The 22,080-nt window shown below is 44.0% G+C and overlaps 5 non-coding genes across 5 annotated transcripts; all 5 read right to left on the bottom strand.

Moving 5' to 3' along the window:
* Window positions 1-18,855: 18,855 nt before the first annotated feature.
* Window positions 18,856-19,019, bottom strand: LOC142137169 (U1 spliceosomal RNA). The gene has a single exon (XR_012687830.1). It is a non-coding gene; the product is annotated as a U1 spliceosomal RNA (small nuclear RNA).
* A 589-nt stretch (window positions 19,020-19,608) lies between these two features.
* LOC142137019 (U1 spliceosomal RNA) lies at window positions 19,609-19,772 on the bottom strand. Its single transcript, XR_012687684.1, has one exon. It is a non-coding gene; the product is annotated as a U1 spliceosomal RNA (small nuclear RNA).
* Window positions 19,773-20,360: 588 nt separating this feature from the next.
* Window positions 20,361-20,524, bottom strand: LOC142137152 (U1 spliceosomal RNA). Its single transcript, XR_012687814.1, has one exon. It is a non-coding gene; the product is annotated as a U1 spliceosomal RNA (small nuclear RNA).
* Window positions 20,525-21,112: 588 nt separating this feature from the next.
* LOC142137020 (U1 spliceosomal RNA) lies at window positions 21,113-21,276 on the bottom strand. The gene has a single exon (XR_012687685.1). It is a non-coding gene; the product is annotated as a U1 spliceosomal RNA (small nuclear RNA).
* A 588-nt stretch (window positions 21,277-21,864) lies between these two features.
* On the bottom strand, window positions 21,865-22,028 carry LOC142137120 (U1 spliceosomal RNA). The gene has a single exon (XR_012687783.1). It is a non-coding gene; the product is annotated as a U1 spliceosomal RNA (small nuclear RNA).
* Window positions 22,029-22,080: the final 52 nt, after the last annotated feature.

The following is a 22,080-nucleotide window of genomic DNA, read 5'->3' on the forward strand; positions in this document are numbered from 1 at the left end:
CTCCGGTATTGATTACAGTACCCACATTCATCGTTCCATCATGCTCTCTATTTTTATCCATATATATATATATGTGATTGTGGCCTTGGCTGGTACTTTATTGTGGCCCATTAATTATTCTTGTGTTTAATTGACAAGTTGATTGCGTTTTTTTTATATACACCTTAGGAGTATTATCCCCTTATTTTATTATATTGTTGGATTTCAATACATGTATGTGCATTATTAAATGTTTGAAGTATTCATTTATTCTGCCCTGGTTTTTGAGACCATTTTTTTATCATTTACATCGTTTATTCCAGAGTGTCATTTAGCGCTGTTATCCTTTGTTCTATTAAAAAATGTAGTAATGTCAACTAAAATAGCGTTTTAGTTTTTACATCAATTGCAAAGAAACACCAACTGATTACTTCCGTATTCACCCCTAAACCCGCTGAAATCAGTTGTCTTCAGAGATCACATAAATAATTATTATCCACCTGTGAGAATCAGTGTTTCAACAGATTTTTAAATAAATATTTTTGACTGTGATAGGTCCCACTGGTGGTTAGTGTATTTCCAAACAATAGCTCATGAAGAAGAAAATAATTTCAAAGCGAATTCAAGAAAAGTCTAGTGCACAACACCAATCAGGGGCAGGATATAAGAAGATATAGAAACTTTAGTATTTCCTGGATCACTGTGAAGTCCATCAAATAGAATGCAGAGAATAAAGCACAACTGTGAATTGTCTAGAACAGGCTGTTCTTCAAAACTAAACATCAATGCGAGACAGACCCTTGTTAGGAGGTTCCACTATGAGGCCTATGGCAATTGTGATAGACTTAATCAAGGCACATATCTGCTGATTCTGAGTGTGTTGTGCGCAAAATCACTGCCATTGCCCAGAGAAGCGGCAGATATGGACGTGAATGCAGTCCTGTTCCGTATGCCTGCCAGCGCAAAGGACACTTACTATAGCCTTCAATTTTGGGGAGTCAGCTGGGAGGGGAAGGGGCATGTTTCTGTAGTGATTTAAAGTAGGGGCGCGCCAAACTAAAGCGCCCGTAGTCACATCTGAATCCAGCTCTGAGCATCTAAAAGTTAACTGTTTTTCTGCCGTATCTCTTACTCTAGCTAAAGGAAAAGGATAGTCTAAGTCCTGATAAATACTGATGTCAGTAATGTATGCACGCTAGAACATGAGTTTGCAATCACAAGCAACTGTAAAAATGTATTTTATGTTTATTAGACATTAGCAACATTCTAATAAATGTATTTCATGGTAAAAAAAGCACTTTTTTTTACTGTTTTATCATTAATGCTTTTACTATTAACAGGTAATATTAATTCAATATATAAACCCTGAATGATTAGGTCCTTTAGTTAAAACAAAACACTCCATTATGGCCAGCTAAAAGTACCCCATTGTACAGGCATATATAAGCAATATCTGAATATTTGTGGTCAATCAAATACAAACCTCTACCAGCCCCATCTCACTAATATTTAGTATTCTAGTAATTGCTGAGACCACAGAGAGCATCCATGTAACCGCCACACAATCATGAGATTATGCCCCTCAAAGCTGCTCTATTTTTTAAATACCCCCTGCAGCCATTTTCCTTAACCATCCCCGCAGCCATTTTCCTTAACCCCTGCTGCAGCCATTTTCTTTAACCCCCCCTGCAGCCATTTTCCTTACCTCCCACCCTGCATCCATCCCCCCTGCAGCTATTTTCCTTACCTCCACTCTGTAGCTATACCCCCCCGTCACATCAAAACTTCCCCAGTCACATATATCAGCCCCCCTCCTCTGTCCTCCTTCACACATATAAACCTCTCTCCCTCCCTATAGATTTTCATGGCAGCCCCCCCCTCCCACCCTGTAGATTTGTATTACAGTCCCCCCTCTCCCTCCCTATACATATGCATGGCAGTCCAACCCTCTCCCTCCCTATAGATATGCATGGCAGTCCCCCCCTTTCCCTCCCTACACAAATGCTTGGCAGTCCCCCCCCCCTCTCCCTCCCTATAGATATGCATAGCAGTCCCCCCCTTTCCCTCCCTATAGATATGCATGGCAGTCCCCCCCTTTCCCTCCCTATACATATGCATGCCATTCCCCCCCCTCCCTCCCTATATATATGTATGGCAGCCCCCACCCTTTCCCTCCCTATAGATATGCATGGCAGTCCCCCCCCCTTCCCTCTCTATAGATATGCATGGCAGTCCCCTCCTTTCCCTCCCTATACATATGCATGGCAGTCCAACCCTCTCTATCCCTATAGATATGCATGGCAGTCCCCCCCTTTCCCTCCCTATACATATGCATGGCAGTCCCCCCCCTCTCCCTCCCTATAGATATGCATGGCAGTCCAACCCTCTCCCTCCCTATAGATATACATGGCAGTCCCCCCCTTTCCCTCCCTATAGATTTGCATGGCAGTCCCCCCCTTTCCCTCCCTATAGATATGCATGGCAGTCCCCCCCTCTCCCTCCCTATAGATATACATGGCAGTCCCCCCTCCATCCCTATAGATATACATGGCAGTCCCCCCCCCTTCACTTACCTGTAGTTGACTTATGCTGGCCAGCATCGCTCCTCGCTCCTGTGATCAGCAGACAGGAAGTGAAGACTTCCTGCATCCAGTCCGCTGCACAGCAACTGGCAGCCTAGTGATTGGCTGCCTGTTACTGACCACTGACCACCAATGCTTTTGATCGTCGCAGTAAGGAAAAAGGAGATGAGAGAGGCACAGTAAGGAAAAAGGAGATGAAAGAGGCACAGTAAGGAAAAAGGAGGTGAGAGGCACAGTAAGGAAAAAGGAGGTGAGAGAGGCACAGTAAGGAAAAAGGAGGTGAGAGAGGCACAGTAAGGAAAAAGGAGGTGAGAAAGGCACAGTAAGGAAAAAGGAGGTGAGAGAGGCACAGTAAGGAATAAGGGGAGAGGCACAGTAAGGAATACGGGGAGGAGAGAGGCACAGTAAGGTAAAAGGGGGGGATGGGAGAGGCACAGCATGAGAAAAAAGGGGGGAGATGCACAGATTGAGGGAAAAATGGGGAGACAGGCACAGTATGAGGAAAAAGTGCAGGGGAGAGGCACAGTATAAGGAAAAAGGTGGGGAGAGAGTCACAATAGTAGGGACTATTAATTTAAGATGGGGTGGTTTGGGGGTCAGTTTGGGGAGAATGAGGTCTCTATTAAATGTGCCTATGAATTATTTAATGGCAGTGACAGGTTCGGGAAATAGGTATATTTCTGAAATGCAAATACTATTCATTTATTGCTGGACCTGTTTGTAAGGAGGGAAATAGGTTTATTTATTAAATATGAATACTATTATTTTAATGTTGGGGCTGGAGGAAGGCCTAATTATTAATCGTGGGTGGTATTGATTTAACCTCGGGGGTGGCTGTAATTTTCTAAATGTACCCATTTTTTTTCCAAACAGGTCCTCCAACATTCCAGGATCCAGACAAGCCGCAACTAAAAAAACCTGCAGCACAGGTGGTGAAAGTAAGAAGAACAGGTAGGAGAGAGCAGCAGAGTCTGTGAAACGTTGTGATTCTAGTGGGACAATCCTAATTTTTGGTGACCGTTCAATGGTGTACACAACAATGCAGGTTTTTTGGTCTGTAGGAGGGTGCATCAACACACCCATTAGCAATTTTGAATAAATATTGAATAAAATTTTAGTACATTTTATATATATATATATATATATATATATATATATATTATTTTTTATGTTAGTTATAATGTGCGGTATCATTGCTAGTTTTAATGTGCATTATCAATGGTATTTTTAATATGCGGTATCATTGCTAGTTTTGATGTGTGGTGTCAATACCAATTTTAATGTGGTGTTTTGATGATTGTTTTAATGTACAGTATTTTAGTTTGTGGAAACAATGATATTTCTTATGCAGACAACCCAGGCGAGCCCTCTGGGAGAGCTGTAAGTGTTATACTGTGGGCTGTAGGTGATGTAATGCAGCATCTGTCACTATTCCCTTAATTTTAGATCTTAGGGGCCCCCCTGTCTTAAGTGCCCCGGGCCCCCCAAAGCCTTAATCCAGCTCTGTGTGCGGCTGCTTTAAATTTTTACACCTTGTGCACTGCAGCTTGCCCTGCTGGCCTGGACAACGATCCCAAATCAGTTTAATAGCTCACACCGGCCTGGCTCTGCTGTTCTAAGCTGTGCAGGGCTGTTCAGGCTGTCAGTCATCATGTAAGCCCCACCCTGCCTCCCTTGTTCTTTGCAACGATTGGCTCCCCCTAAACATGTCCTGAACGCACAACAGACTGTGCAGAGGAGAGATGCGAGAAGAAGATCCAGCCCAGGGCGGAGGCCGCGGAGCCACCATCAGCCATCACGCGGCAGCGCAGAAGAGCAGAGCAGACAGGCAGCCCGGGCCGGGAGTACGGACATTACTGGGTCACTCACCGTCGCCGACCGTCGGCATCTGGGGTGAGTAACCGTGATGATGCTGATGTGCTGAGCCTGTCACTGCAGGTCTTACCGGCCTACCGCTGAAGGAATGGAATCCTACTCCTACAGTGCAAAGATGGTTAAGGGTAAATCACACAGCTGATGATGCTCGGATAAAAGCAAAGAAAATTGCAAGTGAGGACGCCAATCAAACAGCAATATGGAAATATCTTCACTAATTGTTTGTGAGGTATTTAATATTAAAAATCTTCCGTTACACATAATCTAGTTGTCTTTACCTCTTTTACTGTTCTTATTGCAGTATTTAATGCGTGAATTGTTAGACTACCTTTCGGTATATCTTTTGGTATAGTTAAAATGGTCAGTAGGACATAGAACCTGTTGTTAATTTTTTTGAATCCCACCACTGCTGTTATACATTGTTCTTAAATTGAAGCCAGGTGGGTTATGGCTAAGGATCAGTAGGGGTCCAGTTTCAGGATACAGATGAGGTAGCTGTAGATGCATTAATTCCTCCCTTCTTTCTCTACAGGAAGTCCTGTAGAAGAAGCTAATTCAAGCTGAAAAAGCTTTTATGGGGTTAATACTGGGATGTCACTTAATCATCTTAGACTTGCTAGAAGGTACTGGGTAGACTTCTCTGGCATAGGTAGGCACTCGTGGGTGGCCAGCCAGCGTGAAGTGGGTAGCATTGGGCCAGAAAACCCGGTGTCTTCACATTTTTGGTGACAGAAATTGGAGAACCTGTTGGATGTGTTCCTAATGTTGAAAGAGGAAGCAAGTGCCTGGAATTTTCGGCATGAATTGCCAATTGCAATATCTTTTCCCATACTCTAAAAAAAACGGCTGCTCAGTCTGTTAATCAGGTGGAGGTCCATCCCAGTGGATTATACACAGTTGCCCAAGCTACTATCTTGGGGGAGACTGGAAAAGAACTGCTTGGTGAGGATGTTGTACCTCTGACTACTCAGAAAGGATTAGGAGAAATCCTCCCATTTGGTGACTTGGATGGAAAAGAGCTACTCCGGGGGGGGGGGGGGGGGAGGGGGTGTTCATTCTGGGATTTCACTCATGAAGAGTGCAAGATCTGGTTTTGAGTTGTTGTTCTCTATTAGAGTCTATATATGCAGCTGAGAGGGATTCATAGGTCGTGAAGTCTGAACAGCCAGGTGACTGTAACTCCTTAAACTAGTGGGGTAAGGGACAGATGATGTGGTAAACCTGCCTGGCATTTATTTACTGTGTGTACATAATATTCTAGTGTTGTTTATATGACAATAAATGTACTATTGTACTTCTTTAACTGCATTTGCCTGAGGGACTATACGAATCCTAGAAGGTACTGGGTAGACTTCCCTGACATAGGAAGGCACAATTGGGGGGTGGCCAGCCAGCATGAAGTGGGTAGCATTGGGCCAGAAAACCCGGTATCGTCACACTGAGTATGTCCCAGGTTGTTCTCAGTCAGACACCTTGGTGTCAAAAAATATAAATAATCAGGCGCGACAATAATAGATTCTATACACAACCTAGCGGAAACTGATGCAGCTGGAAATGGGCGAGGTCACACCCACAACAAATAAATATACAAACAAGAAGACCAGCGCAATATAACCACCAGCAAAAATTAAAATGAATGTAATATCAAATATTCAAACCAGCATGTAGAGAGATACAACAAATTTATTTATTATAAAATAATAAAAGGTATACTTCTTAATGGTATATACCATAGAAATATCAACACATAATATTATAATGGTTAGTATGACCATAAAAACACCTACCTTACAGTATCATATAACATCCAATAATGTTGCATGTATAATATAAAAATAAGCAATAGTAAAGCAATGCAGTAATAGCGTTGTAAACAGTGTGTCTATATGCTATCATAATACAGGTGGAGTATTCACCAAGATCGCATAAATTGGCATAATGATGATCCAGAATATAAGCCTCAAATAGTCAGGTATAGGACTTAAGGGACTTGACCCAATGTTGAAATGTCCGTACAGTACCGCCACTGATGTATATAGAGGAACAGAAATAACACAGTACTTGAAGACTGAATATAAAACTCACGGACTCCCCGCTGGATGAGTCGCTTGCGATACTCCCAGTAGACAGCCGTCACGTGATCAGTGGGTGCGCACCCTAGAGATGTTCATCCGAATTCAGAGAGCGGTAATGACAGTTCCTATGAGGCGAGTCACTGACAATGCGAATGAAGCAAAAATGATCTATCAAATCTCCACTACATATGCAGAAGGACACACTGATGATAAGACTGCTGACGTGTTTCGTCTGTACTAGGCAGACTTTCTCAAAGCATTATAAAAATCTTCATCATCGCAGGCTGTATAAGTCTGCAGCATTCCAAAGATTGGTTGACTGTTGATGTTTAATTGCAACCCACTGGATGTGCTAGCATGCATCAGAAGATTAAACCATTAATAGTATAGTACTTAAATCCACTTTCTTATAAACATGTTTAGAACAAATAAACAGCCCAGCAAGCAGGCCCGGCACTCCATTAGGCAAGGTTAGGCACTTGCCTAGGGCGCCGGGCTCTGGAGGGCGCCTGGAGGGCGCCACAGAATAATAAAAGACTTTAAAACTGTGGCGCGACCGCTGACCATACCTGACATGGCCGCCGCACAGCATCAGATGCACGAGGAGGGGGGAAGAGGCTATTTTGTCACCACCGCCGCCTCTCTGCTCTGTCTCCTCCCCTCCACTTACTAGTGTCAGTGAGTGGAGGGGAGGAGACGGAGCAGAGAGGCGGCGGTGGTGAGACAAGGTAAGGAGAGGAGGGAGGAGGGGGGGTGCTTTTTTAAAAATGCCTAGGGCGCCGTGGACCCTAGCACCGGCCCTGCCAGCAGGTGACCAAGGGTATATTGACATTTAAGGGACAGTCCTGTAACAGCCCGTTTCACAGGCAGCCATTCTTAGAGGATCCCACTATCTAAAGCCACCCTTGACCCAGCCTTTGGAGCATGGAAAACTACAGGGTACCCAGGAAAGAGTGAGACCCAGTGGAGGTTGTTGCTGTTTTTGGTTTCATCCTGGGAAGAACTCTAGTACTGAAATCTAAGCTTCTGCTAGCTGAGCATCCTGCTGGTACATCTGCAGCTCAGAAGAACTCTGTGAGTCTTGTTACTTGGTGAGCCTGCTCTAGCATGGAGACTAAGACATGTTGACTTCTACCAAGCTGGTAGAGGAGAGATTGTCAAGCTGGGAGGCCAAGATTCAAGTCAGAACATCCAGGTATCTGTAACTCCTTAAGCTAGTGGAATAATGCACAGCTAATGTGTTAACCTGCCTGACATTTATTTAATGTTTTGTGATTGTTTTTATTAGAATAAATGTACTGTTTTACATTTTTATCTGCATTTGCCTGAGTAACTATAGGATCCCTAGAAGGTACTGGGTATGCTTCCCTGATAAAGAAAGACACCCCTGGATGGCCAGCCAGCATGAAGTGGATGTTATGATTATGTATTACATCTAATCACTGATTGTTATTTTTCCTTGAATTTTAATGTTTGAAAATGTGTATAATGTATATAACCTTTCCAAAGTGTGCTTTGCTGAATGACATCAGTTTGACCTATGCAAGAGTCTTTTGAAAGTAACCAGGCCAGACAGATAACATCTCTGAAGCGTGACAGAGTTTGTGTATACAGTCTGACCAGCCAGAACAGCAGAGGTGAGAAGTTCTGCCTGTGACAGGATAGACCGCCTATGCCACCCTGTCTGTTGTTGCTGGGAACTGACTGTTCTTACTTTGCCACTGTTCTCTTTCGTTATCCAAATGCGCCCTCTAACTGCAGTAGGAGAGAGGCTTACAAATGCTGCCACCACTGGACTCCTTACCGGCATCCAGTACCGGGTCTCTTCTGGGTAACTGACGCTGCTAGTGCACCTCATTACTGGTGTACCTGGGGTGGTACCCCTGACCTCGTCCTATGGATCAGGGTTGCTGTGGATGGATCCCCCCTGGCCTATCACTGACCAGAGCTGCTGGGTAGCAGGAAGAGCGGTGGTACCGGAAAGCTGGGTCCAACTCTTAGAACAAACGGGAACGGATTAGAGTTGGGTCACAGGGATAGACAAGTTTTCAAGCAGGTCTTTGAAGCAACTGATGTTTATTAGCTCACTCTGGTTGAAGGTACAAGTGAGCAGATCAGATGAGACAAGAAGAACAATTTCCAATACAAAACAGTGCTTTTTTTATACCGTTTGGACACAGCCTCACAGGGTAAGCCAACCCCCTGAGGTCTGAGCTAGTATTAGAATCGGGATGCAACATGCTTACTCAAACACGGATTTACATGCAAAGCTAACAATATTTACACTTATCGGTGATATCCTAAAACTTGCTGTTATTTCCTGCATCTTGTTTTAGACACAGTAAAATATAACAGCAATTCTAATGTAACCTTCCTGTGCCTTCAGGTGCTGGACCCTAACACATCATAGGTCTACTTAACATAATATTAACATGGTTCCTTTCTTCAGACAGTTGCAGAATACACATTCCCCAAGAAAAGTTACAAACCCCAAACAAGTCATTTCTCCACACCAAAATTAACAAAAGACTTCCTCAACAAAAGCTTTTGTATCAGGTATATACCTCAGAAATAATACATGTCCTCTAGCAAAGTTAAATCAAAGCACATTTCCTCACCTGGTCTCAGAAATAAAGATATTTCCTTTACCAAAATGCAAACAAAATCAAAAATAAGTATAATAAATAATCATATAAATAAGCGCCCTGCGCTATTTCCTTTAATTAAATATGTTCCTTAAGTTATTTATAAGTGATCCAGTCACACTGCCCTTTGTTCCAGACCTATCTTAGGACATTGATCACTCATTTTCAAAAGCCCTGTGTCATTTTGGGACATGCCCTGATATTGGATTAACATAGTTAATCTCCAATGGTGCGGGGCGAGAGCAATGTGAGAAGGTTAAAAAATCCACTGCTACCAAGTAATATTGTTAAATTTTCTGAGTAGACCTAAGTATCTAGGTTGAAATGAGACTTCTCTCCCAAAGTATTCTCTTCTCACGCCAAGTCTTAGGGGTATATTTACTAAACTGCGGGTTTGAAAAAGTGGAGATGTTGCCTGTTATTTTGTAGAATGTACTAAATAAATGATAACTAGAATCTGATTGGTTGCTATAGGCAACATATCCACTTTTTCAAACCCACAGTTTAGTAAATACCCCTTAAACTAGTATGTTAGTGACTCTGGTTTTATTTTCTATTTTATTTCTGAAACTTATTTGTGCAACTTATTTTGTATGTCTTGTTATTAACTCTTTTGTAATTAAGCCTTGGAAACATTTTTCGGATTAAATACATTTAATGTAGCATATTCTCTGTGATTCTTTGTGAATTTACGAAGCCAAGTAAGGCTCATGCTACATGTGTATGTGATTTAAATGTGTAATATTAATAAGTGGTTTTGGTGAACTCCATAGTAAATCCTTAGTGGTGGCAGAAAAGGTGTTTTCATTGTTAAGAGACCAAGGTAACTCCCAGCACAGCCAGCTGTTTCAGATTGCTGTATTTGAGACAGGCTGGGCGTTCGTGACAAAGTGGTTGGCAGCTTGGTGGGATTGATAATATGTTTATTTTTATCATAAGAACTTAAGTGAATTAGTGGTGTGTGATTCTAGAGAGTCAGCATCCTAATTGACCGGAGCTTAAAAGACATACTGTGCAAATAGTTTCTGTCCCCTCCTTCGTGTTTTCTTTTCTATTTTTATTTGTTGGAAGTGTGAGGTCCAGGATGGCCACTGACTATAAGCAGATGGAAAAGAATGAGCTTTTGCCTTTGTGTGTCGACAGAGTAATTGTCGACCGCGGCAGGAACTTAGAGCAACTGATTTAAACGCTTGTGGAGGCTGATCATAAGCTAAGTGTCGGAGGAGGCAGTGGAGAAATCCTCTCTGCTTCAGGAGAGCAGTCAGCACTGGACATTACCACAAATACCTCTGTTGAATCAAATGGGGAGTCTACCCGGGACAGGTACCCTCACACTGCTCTCAAACAGATGAAGGATGCAGACTCGACAACATCACCGACAAAAGTTCAAAGACTCACGGCACAGTCCCTTTGATACCTATACCGGACTGTTAGCGCAATTATCAACCATGATGCATCAATGGATTAAGAGATTTCAGGTACTGGACTATAATAAACTATGCCCAGCTGAGGTGAAAGAATGGGTTTGTGGATCCTGTCCCTAAGACATAGCAAGAGGCTGCCAGCTTGGCCCACAAGTACAACGTTACCAGGGCTCCTGTGATGAAGAAGAGTTGGGGAGCGCCATGGCAACCTGGAGGATCACCTCTGAGTTCCCCGTCAACCAAACCAGCTGTTGCTGTACCTTTTGGGGGGATGGGGGGGGGTTAAACCTGTTTTGGCAACTTTCCACAGGTGTTTTACATGTGATGAAGTGGGGCACATCAGTGTCAATTGCTACAAAAAGAAGAAAACAACTCCTTCTCCTGTGGAGGGTCCAGCAGGGAAGTCAGTGGTGGCCATCCTGTGTGCAGGAGGACCTAAAGAATGTCCCAGAGTCAATCTGCAAGTTTAGGTAGGACAACAAGTCGCACTTGGGTTGTAAGACTCTGGTGCAGACTTGACTCTTGTACACCCAGCCCTAGTGGGCCCAGAGAGCATTATTCCCGGGAAGACTCTTGCTGTGCAAGGAGTGGAGGGCTTGAGGATCGGGCAGAGGAATACGAGATGTTGGGGTACTAGACAATCTGCCTGCCTCAGTGCTGTTGGGGACTGATCTGGGAAGGATGCCTGCTGTCTATATTAATGAAAGTGCTGTCATTGCTTTCTGATGCACTGGTGCAAACTAACCCTATTCTTTCTCAGGTGGGCCCTGCTGACCAACATAACTTGAGTGAAAAAATATGTAATGAAATTTCATGTGCTGCTAAGAATACTCACACAGATTTACAGGTACCTGTGATGCGGGGGGAGGAGTTATGTGCCAATGTGTCTGAAGGTAATGCTCTTGATTGAGAGACTAACGCTTTAAATTCCCTGGGTTGTGAATTTGGTCAGGGCAAAATGTGTGCGATTGTACCTAAATGTGATATCTGCTAATGTCTTAGGTAGTCAGGTCGATTTACATGTGCCCAGTTCTGAAGGTGACCCAAAGTGTGAAAATGTATCCAATGTTTTAGCAGTAGTGACCCGGTGAGCAGCACAGAGGAGCTGTGCATTAACCCCAGCAAGTGTAGAGGGAAGCTCACTAGGAACCAATCCCCCTCCACCTCCCTCTCTCCCTGTAGAAGCTACAGACTCAAACAGTGAACTGAGTGAGCTCAGGCAACCTCCTGCTGTGTGCAACACTGGCTCTCTCAGAAGTGACAATTTCAAAGCAGGACAACACACTGGTTTTAGTTTATCAACATTAAGGGGAACGGTCAGTTAATCCTGTATTTAAGGTGAAGAAGAAAGAATGTTTTGGGCAAATGGCTTTTTGTACAGAGAGAAAAATGTCACGAATAAGCACCCAGCTGTAATTGCTGACAGACAGCTAGTTGTACCACAGACCTATAGGGAAAGTTTGCCAAAAGTGGCCCACTTTTTTTTAAACCATTCAGGTTCGTTACTCAGGCTTTTCTTCTATCAAAATATAGTAATCACACTGGCTTTACCAGTAGCTCTGAGAAGATCATCATGGCAAAAGATAATTTAATTATATTGGCACCTTAAACAACACATTATACACTTAGTCAAAAGCACATAACCACCACCCCACCCAATCCTACCTAAATATTTACCACATGCTTCCATTTTTTGGTCTTCCAATAACTTTCTGCGTCTGCGCAGCCACCACCCGTCTTACAATGCACCGCACGGTGGCGTAGTGGTTAGCACTTCTGCCTCACAGCACTGGGTCATGAGTTCCATTCCCGACCATGGCCTTATCTGTGTGGAGTTTGTATGTTCTCCCTGTGTCTGCGTGGGTTTCCTCCCACACTCCAAAAACCATACTGGTAGGTTAATTGGCTGCTATCAAAATTCTCTCTCTCTCTCTGTTTGTGTGTGTATGTTAGGGAATTTAGACTGTAAGCTCCAATGGGGCAGGGACTGATGTGAATGAGTTCTCTGTACAGTGCTGCGGAATCAGTGGCGCTATATAAATAAATGGTGATGATGATGATACATATAACTTACGTAATATCATTCTCACACAGTCTTTCACCTCAAGCACCTCATTCTTATATATATATACACAGGTTCCTCGCATCCCACAACACTTCCCTCACAAATGCCATTATCAGCCAAAACAATATTTCATTCACCTTACCACTAACACTCATACCAAACAAAGCAACCTTCCATGACATCATACTTAATCCCACAAACCACTCACCCCCTTCCAAACATTCCTTGCAAATATACAATTCCAAAATACATGCATAATTGTCTCTCTCTCTCTCTCTCCCACTCCTAGGACACGTATCCACTCGCACCAAATCACGCTTTTTTTGAACATCTCTCACTGGCAGTATTCCATGAAAACTCATACATAAAATATCACGCTGTCTATTCGAAACACCTTTCATTCCAACTTTCTTCCACACATTCACAGCGTCAGATGAAAAAAAATCAACACTACACAAAACATCTTTTCCCTGCAGACTAATCATAACTTTCTTTTTCTCAATAAAATTTTTCATCCTTAAACCATTCAAACCATGCTTTCTAACAAAACTTTCAATCCACTTATACCACACAGGGCAATTGGAGGCCACAGGCACTCTTAAATCCCTTTTATACCAACCTAAACCATACAAGACCCACCCAGCTAAATATTTTGTCATACAAGCAGCCTTACTCTCTTTCCCAATCATCCTGACCAAACACGCAACACAAGTCACCCCCAAGTACACTTCAACATTCGGAAAACCAATCCCACCTTTCTTCCAATCTTATATTACATTCTCTTTCTTCATTCTCTCCATTCGACCTCCCCAAAAAAACAGAAACAATACCCTACTGATTTTTTTCAAAACCCTAACATTTGGGGGAAACACACATGCAACGAAAAGTAAAAGGGGCAGAATCACACTCTTTATTACCAACACTTTCCCTGACATAGACAACTCACGCAGATGCCAAAAATTCAACTTTCTAACAATCTTTTCACCACACTCTTCCCAACTTTCAGAACCCTTTAAATCTCTCTCAAACGTGACCCCAAGCACTCTTAACCCCCCTTTCACACACTCTATCCATTCTACTTCAACCTCACTGTCTCCAAAACACTTAAATTTGCTTTTCACCCAATTTACTTTGAAGGCAGACGCACCACAGAAAATGCCAATTAATAATCTTGCCCTTGCCAGTGCCGCCTTTGTCTCACATACCAGTGTCACATCATCCATATAACCCATCACCTTTAAGCACCTACCCCCACTACCCAGGAATCACCATACCCCTAACCACCTTATCTCTATTAATCATTCGCAACAGTGGCTCAATCACACATATGAAAACAATTGGAGACAGTGGGCACCCCTGTCTTACACCCGATTCAACCGTGATTTCCTCACTCATATTACCATTCACAAGTATCTTCTAGCATTCACATATAAACTTTTAACTCTTTCAACCAGGAAACTAGGAAAACCCATTCTCACTAGCATACGAAACATAAACACATGGGACACTCTGTCATAAGCCTTCTCAAAATCAAATGCCATCACCATACATCTCTTCTTTCTCTCCATACAGTCTCCAATCACATCCCTCAACAAACACAAATTACCAGCCATTATTCTCCCAGGCACAGTACATACTTGATCCTCACACACAACTTGCTCCACAACATCCCTCATTCTATTCGCAATCACCTTCGCATTCATTTTATAATCAACATTCAGCAACGTAATTGGCCTCCAATTGCCCAACATTCTTTTATCACCCTTCTTATACACCAACACAACCACTCCTTCTTCCATAGACTCAAACACTCTCCCTTCCATCCACATATATCTACACACATCTACAACATCCTTACCCACAATCTCCCACAATACAGTATGGAACTCCACCGTTAGCCCATCCATGCCTAGAGTTTTGTTCTTCCCTGCAGACATCAACACTTGACGCATCTCATCCTCACTTATCTCTCGAACCAAACTCTCCCTTTCACCTTCATGCACTCTCCCACTCAAAGCATCCAACACCTCACTTTCCAAACTCTCCTCACACACTTTTCGCTTATACAACTCCCTATAAAAATCTTCCATTTCACTTACAATACAATTACCCCTAAATTCCATACCACCTCTATCTAATACCACATTCATGTCTTTACTACTCTTACATACTTTTTTAAAGAAAAATCTAGAACAGGTCTCATCTTTCTCCATTATGTCAACATATTTACACACAAAATCTCGTTTAACATCTTCATTCTCCAACATACTCACATTAACCTTCCACAACCCTTTCGTATACATCATCATCATCATTTATTTATATAGCGCCAACGTATTCCGTAGCGCTTTACAATTGGGGACAAACATAATAAACTAATAAACAAACAAAGAGGTGAGAAGGCCCTGCTCCCAAGCTTACAATTTATGGGACAATGGGAGATTGACACATGAGGTTAAGTCTACATTTTGCATTTTGGCCCAGCCAGACTGAAAAGGTAAAAGTGACTCATAAGCTAAATGATCCCGTCACACAACAATGTTGGTTAGGGGGTGGTTGTCTTGTGTGAAATTGTGTAACAGGTTAAAGGTAGCGAGGTTAAGAGGGTGGCTGAGGAATATTATAAGCTTGTCTGAAGAGGTAGGTTTTCAGAGAACGCTTGAAAGTTTGTAGACCAGAGGAGAGTCTTACTGTGCGAGGGAGAGAATTCCATAAAGTGGGTGCAGCCCGAAAAAAGTCCTGTAACCGGGAATGGGAGGATGTAATGAGGGTGGATGAGAGACGCAGAATGGAGTTGTCAAGTTGGGAGATATTTTGAGACAAGAGAGGAGATGTATGTTGGTGCAGCTTTGTTGATGGCCTTGTAGGTTAGTAAGAGTATTTTATATTGGATTCGGTACAAAACAGGCAGCCAGTGTAGAGACATACAGATTGATTCAACAGAGGAATAACGATTTGCAAGGAAAATCTTGCCGCAGCGTGCAAAATAGATTGTAGGGGTTTGAGTCTGTTTTTGGGAAGACCAGTAAGGAGGGAATTGCAATAGTCAATGCGGGAGATGATAAGTGCATGAATTAAGGTTTTTGCAGTGTCTTGCGTGAGATATGTGCGGATTCTGGAAATGTTCTTTAGATGCATGTAGCAGGATTTAGATATAGAGTCAATGTGGGGAACAAAGGATAGGTGTGAGTCAAGGATTACACCTAGGCAGCGAGCGTGTGGGGTGGGATTTATGGTCATGTTATCAACAGAGATAGAAATGTCAGGTATGCTCTTGTTGGTGGGTGGGAATATTATTAACTCTGTTTTAGAAAGATTAAATTTGAGTTGGCGAGAGGACATCCAAGATGATATGGCAGAAAGACAGTCAGTTACACGGGACAACACAGATGTCGAGAGTTCAGGAGAGGATAGATAGATTTGGGTATCATCCGCATAGAGATGATACTGAAAGCCAAAGGAACTTATTAAATTTTCAAGAGAAGCGGTATAGATAGAGAACAGCAGAGGACCTAGCACTGAGCCTTGTGGTACTCCAACTGATAGGGAAAGCGGAGCCGAGGTGGCTCCAGAGTAATTAAAAGAGAAAGAGCGATTAGAGAAGTAGGATTGAGAACCAGGATAGAACAGTGTCTTGAAGCTCTAGGGATTGCAGCGTTTGTATGAGAAGAGAGTGGTCAACAGTGTCAAATGCAGCCAAGAGATCACATCACATCAGATCCACCCACCACAGTACACCTTATGCTTTCATGGTCTGAATACGCAAACTTACGTTGCTCATAACTTCTACAACCTAAACCTGAAGATAATAAACAATAATCTAGTCTTGATGCAGACCTACCACTATCAGCCCAATATCTGACAGAAGGGGGCTTTATCTTGCACACTTCCACAGCATCTTGTAATGAAAAATCAACCATTATATCTTTCAACATTTTTCCACCAACACCCACACCCTTATTGATAGAACAATTGAAATCTCCCACCACCACCATAGGAACTCTCCCAGGAATAAATAACTTAATTTTCTCAAGAAACTCTCTCCTGTCATTTTTTTCTGCAGGAGCATATACATTCATAATACGGAGCCTCCACCCTCTATACACTACAAAAACAATAATATACCTTCCTTCCTCCACAATAACAAAATCCTCCACCAACACCTCATTATTTCGAATAAGTATCCCAACACCATCATTTTTTTCCTGCAAGATCCATACAAACAATGATCAAAGTTTACTTCTTTCTTTTTCAGGGAGCCTACAATACTGCATTCCTGCAGGCATACGATATCCCCTCCAAAAGACCAGGGGGTAAATGTATGAACATGCGGGTTCTTCAACACCCGCGTGTTCAGCGTGTTCGGCGATTACATTTCAAGCGGCGCTGCATTGTAAAGGGAAACTTCCCTTTACAATGCAGCCCCGCTTGAAATTTAATCGCCGAACACGCTGAACACGCGGGTGTTGAAGAACCCGCATGTTCATACATTTACCCCCAGATGTCCTCAAGCACAGCCGCTCTTCTTGCATGGCTTTTAATAGGTCTGGAATTTTGCGATACGATACTAAAGGTAAGGGGTGCCGCCGCACAAGAACTTGCAAATGTGTTTTATCTTCCATCGCTTCTTGCCCTTCACCCATTTCCACCGGAGTCTGGTTGTCACGGGCACTAGGAGTTTTACCCAGAATTCACCAGGTGTAGCTACACTTACCAGAAGTGCGGACCTCTGGGTAGTGTGGTGAATCAGTGGAACCATACAGTAGAATAGAGGAAAGGAATGTCAATAGTATAAATGCTGACTCTTGGCACCGTGGAACTGTGATGGTACAGCAGTTTAGTAAACAGGATAAAATGAGAAAAGAGTCCAAGTGCCTTAGCACGCAGGTAGCATATAGCAGGCCAGTACTTGATAACTGGATAACGTTAGGCAAAGACCAATCAACAATATAGTAGAAAAGTCAGCGACTTGCAGCTACAATACAGAGGCACTTGTAGACTTTAGTCCAGCTAATAGGTACCATACAGAGTAGTAGCTATATCACAAGGAAACATGAATGGTCTACAGCTGATAAGTTTCACCACGGATATGTAGAGAAGACTTGTCCAGCGCAGGTGTGTAACAGAATAGCGTGAGTGGTCTGCAATTGGCAAGTTGTAACACTGATGTGAAGGGAAGACTTGTCCAGGCGCAGGCATGGAACGGAGTAACGTGAGTGGTCTGCAACAGGCAAGTTTTACCACTAATGTGTAGAGAAGACTTGTCCAGGTGCAGGCGTAGAACGGAGCAATGTGAGTGGTCTGCAATAGGCAAGTTGTACCACTGATGTGAAGGGAAGACTTGTCAAGGTGCAGGAGTGGAACGGAGTAACGTGAGTGTTCTGCAATAGGCAAGTTGTACCACTGATGTGAAGGGAAGACTTGTCCAGGTGCAGGCGTGGAACGGAGTAATGTGAGTGGTCTACAATAGGCAAGTTGTACCACTGATGTGAAGAGAAGACTTGTCCAGGTGCAGGCGTGGAACGGAGTAACGTGAGTGGTCTGCAATAGGCAAGTTGTACCACTGATGTGAAGGGAAGACTTGTCCAGGTGCAGGCATGTAACGGAGCAACGTGAGTGGTCTGCAATAGGCAAGTTGAATCACTGATGTATAGAGGAGACTTGTCCAGGAGCAGGCAGGTAACGGAGGTAGCGAGAGTAGTCTGCAGCGGGAAAGTTCTACTACCGATGTGGAGAGGAGACTTGTCAAGAAGCAGGCAGGTAACGGAGGTAGCGGATAACACAAGCAGAAACAGGAAACATCTCAGAGTCTCAAGGAATGAGAACCAAGAACAGGCAAAGGTAATAGGGCAACAGGTGCCTTAAGAACTGAGAGGTGATTAATTAACCAATGAGACTAGAGGCGAGGTATTAACAGTTCAGGGTTTCTGCACATGCGCAATCTTAGTCAAGATGGCGGACGGCCGCAGCTCAGGAGAGGCGCCAGCAGGAGCGAGAAAGACCCATGTCCCAACCTAGAGGCACTAACAGTCCAGTGATTGACACTGGTAAACCCATCATGTCAGGGGGAAGAAAGCAAGCAAGGAAAAAAATCAGGCCAGATAGGGCTACGATATCAAGATATCGCTTTGCCGATAAATCATTTAGATCATGCGCTTTCTGCAAGAAGGCTAGGTCACACAACTAAAGCTGACTTTTACCAGAGATGATCAGAAGACAGCGCAAAAGCAGTCCCCCACTACCACAAATTATGCAGTCGAGTTTCCCGCATTTGGGGAAATCGCAGGGGTCAGCACATCCGGAGTGCAATGGATGAGCCTCACCCTGGGAGAACCACCTTTGTGATCATGGTATCTCCCCTGCCAGGTAAGTATGAGTTGGACTAGGACTCTGGAGGGCGACTGGTCAAGCACACGCCTGTCAAGTGGGGGAGATTCTCCTGATGCAGCACAAATGAACTTTCAGCTGGGGACAACAACTGAAGGGAAGCGGATGGGTGCCTATTCCTGAAGCACCTCAAATGTCAAACTGTACGGACAAGTACAATTATAAGCATTCCCAGGGTGCAGCAGATATATTTGCATACGATGGGTTATCCAAGCAGTCAGCTGCAATACTCATCTGCATATGAAAAGAGAAAGACAGTAGAATGCCATCTATATAGGCCTGATTTGCATAAAGAAGCCCTGCAGGAAGAACTGTGCCCTGAAATAATCAGCAGCAAAAGGACACAGAGTGGTTCTATCAACCCTAGAATTATCAGAGAACAGGCAGTCATAGAGTACATGTCATATCTGGCAGAATGGCATCAGCACAGGGGGAAGAAAGCAAGCCAGGGGAAAAAATCAGGCCGGATAGGGCTACAATATCAAGATATCGCGCTACCGATAAAGCATTTAGATCATGCGCTTTCTGCAAGAAGGCTAGGTCACACAACTAAAGCTGACTTTTACCAGAGATGATCAGGGGAGAGCGCGAACGCAGTCCCCCACTACCACAAATTATGCAGTCGAGTTTCCCGCATTTGGGGAAATCGCAGGGGTCAGCACATCCGGAGTGCAATGGATGAACCTCACCCTGGGAGAACCACCTTTGTGATCATGGTATCTCCCCTGCCAGGTAAGTATGAGTTGGACTAGGACTCTGGAGGGCGACTGGTCAAGCACACGCCTGTCAAGTGGGGGAGATTCTCCTGATGCAGCACAAATGAACTTTCAGCTGGGGACAACAACTGAAGGGAAGCGGATGGGTGCCTATTCCTGAAGCACCTCAAATGTCAAACTGTACGGACAAGTACAATTATAAGCATTCCCAGGGTGCAGCAGATATATTTGCATACGATGGGTTATCCAAGCAGTCAGCTGCAATACTCATCTGCATATGAAAAGAGAAAGACAGTAGAATGCCATCTATATAGGCCTGATTTGCATAAAGAAGCTCTGCAGGAAGAACTGTGCCCTGAAATAATCAGCAGCAAAAGGACACAGAGTGGTTCTATCAACCCTAGAATTATCAGAGAACAGGCAGTCATAGAGTACATGTCATATCTGGCAGAATGGCATCAGCACAGGGGGAAGAAAGCAAGCCAGGGAAAAAATCAGGCCGGATAGGGCTACAATATCAAGATATCGCGCTGCCGATAAAGCATTTAGATCATGCGCTTTCTGCAAGAAGGCTAGGTCACACAACTAAAGCTGACTTTTACCAGAGATGATCAGGGGAGAGCGCGAACGCAGTCCCCCACTACCACAAATTACGCAGTAGAGTTTCCCGCATTTGGGGAAATCGCAGGGGTCAGCACATCCGGAGTGCAATGGATGAGCCTCACCCTGGGAGAACCACCTTTGTGATCATGGTATCTCCCCTGCCAGGTAAGTATGAGTTGGACTAGGACTCTGGAGGGCGACTGGTCAAGCACACGCCTGTCAAGTGGGGGAGATTCTCCTGATGCAGCGCAAATGAACTTTCAGCTGGGGACAACAACTGAAGGGAAGCGGATGGGTGCCTATTCCTGAAGCACCTCAAATGTCAAACTGTACGGACAAGTACTATTATAAGCATTCCCAGGGTGCAGCAGATATATTTGCATACGATGGGTTATCCAAGCAGTCAGCTGCAATACTCATCTGCATATGAAAAGAGAAAGACAGTAGAATGCCATCTATATAGGCCTGATTTGCATAAAGAAGCTCTGCAGGAAGAACTGTGCCCTGAAATAATCAGCAGCAAAAGGACACAGAGTGGTTCTATCAACCCTAGAATTATCAGAGAACAGGCAGTCATAGAGTACATGTCATATCTGGCAGAATGGCATCAGCACAGGGGGAAGAAAGCAAGCCAGGGAAAAAATCAGGCCGGATAGGGCTACAATATCAAGATATCGCGCTGCCGATAAAGCATTTAGATCATGCGCTTTCTGCAAGAAGGCTAGGTCACACAACTAAAGCTGACTTTTACCAGAGATGATCAGGGGAGAGCGCGAACGCAGTCCCCCACTACCACAAATTATGCAGTCGAGTTTCCCGCATTTGGGGAAATCGCAGGGGTCAGCACATCCGGAGTGCAATGGATGAACCTCACCCTGGGAGAACCACCTTTGTGATCATGGTATCTCCCCTGCCAGGTAAGTATGAGTTGGACTAGGACTCTGGAGGGCGACTGGTCAAGCACACGCCTGTCAAGTGGGGGAGATTCTCCTGATGCAGCACAAATGAACTTTCAGCTGGGGACAACAACTGAAGGGAAGCGGATGGGTGCCTATTCCTGAAGCACCTCAAATGTCAAACTGTACGGACAAGTACAATTATAAGCATTCCCAGGGTGCAGCAGATATATTTGCATACGATGGGTTATCCAAGCAGTCAGCTGCAATACTCATCTGCATATGAAAAGAGAAAGACAGTAGAATGCCATCTATATAGGCCTGATTTGCATAAATAAGCTCTGCAGGAAGAACTGTGCCCTGAAATAATCAGCAGCAAAAGGACACAGAGTGGTTCTATCAACCCTAGAATTATCAGAGAACAGGCAGTCATAGAGTACATGTCATATCTGGCAGAATGGCATCAGCACAGGGGGAAGAAAGCAAGCCAGGGAAAAAATCAGGCCGGATAGGGCTACAATATCAAGATATCGCGCTGCCGATAAAGCATTTAGATCATGCGCTTTCTGCAAGAAGGCTAGGTCACACAACTAAAGCTGACTTTTACCAGAGATGATCAGGGGAGAGCGCGAACGCAGCCCCCCACTACCACAAATTATGCAGTCGAGTTTCCCGCATTTGGGGAAATCGCAGGGGTCAGCACATCCGGAGTGCAATGGATGAACCTCACCCTGGGAGAACCACCTTTGTGATCATGGTATCTCCCCTGCCAGGTAAGTATGAGTTGGACTAGGACTCTGGAGGGCGACTGGTCAAGCACACGCCTGTCAAGT

Source organism: Mixophyes fleayi, chromosome 1, assembly GCF_038048845.1.
Source record: "Mixophyes fleayi isolate aMixFle1 chromosome 1, aMixFle1.hap1, whole genome shotgun sequence".
In the NCBI taxonomy this organism is placed as follows: domain Eukaryota; kingdom Metazoa; phylum Chordata; class Amphibia; order Anura; family Limnodynastidae; genus Mixophyes; species Mixophyes fleayi.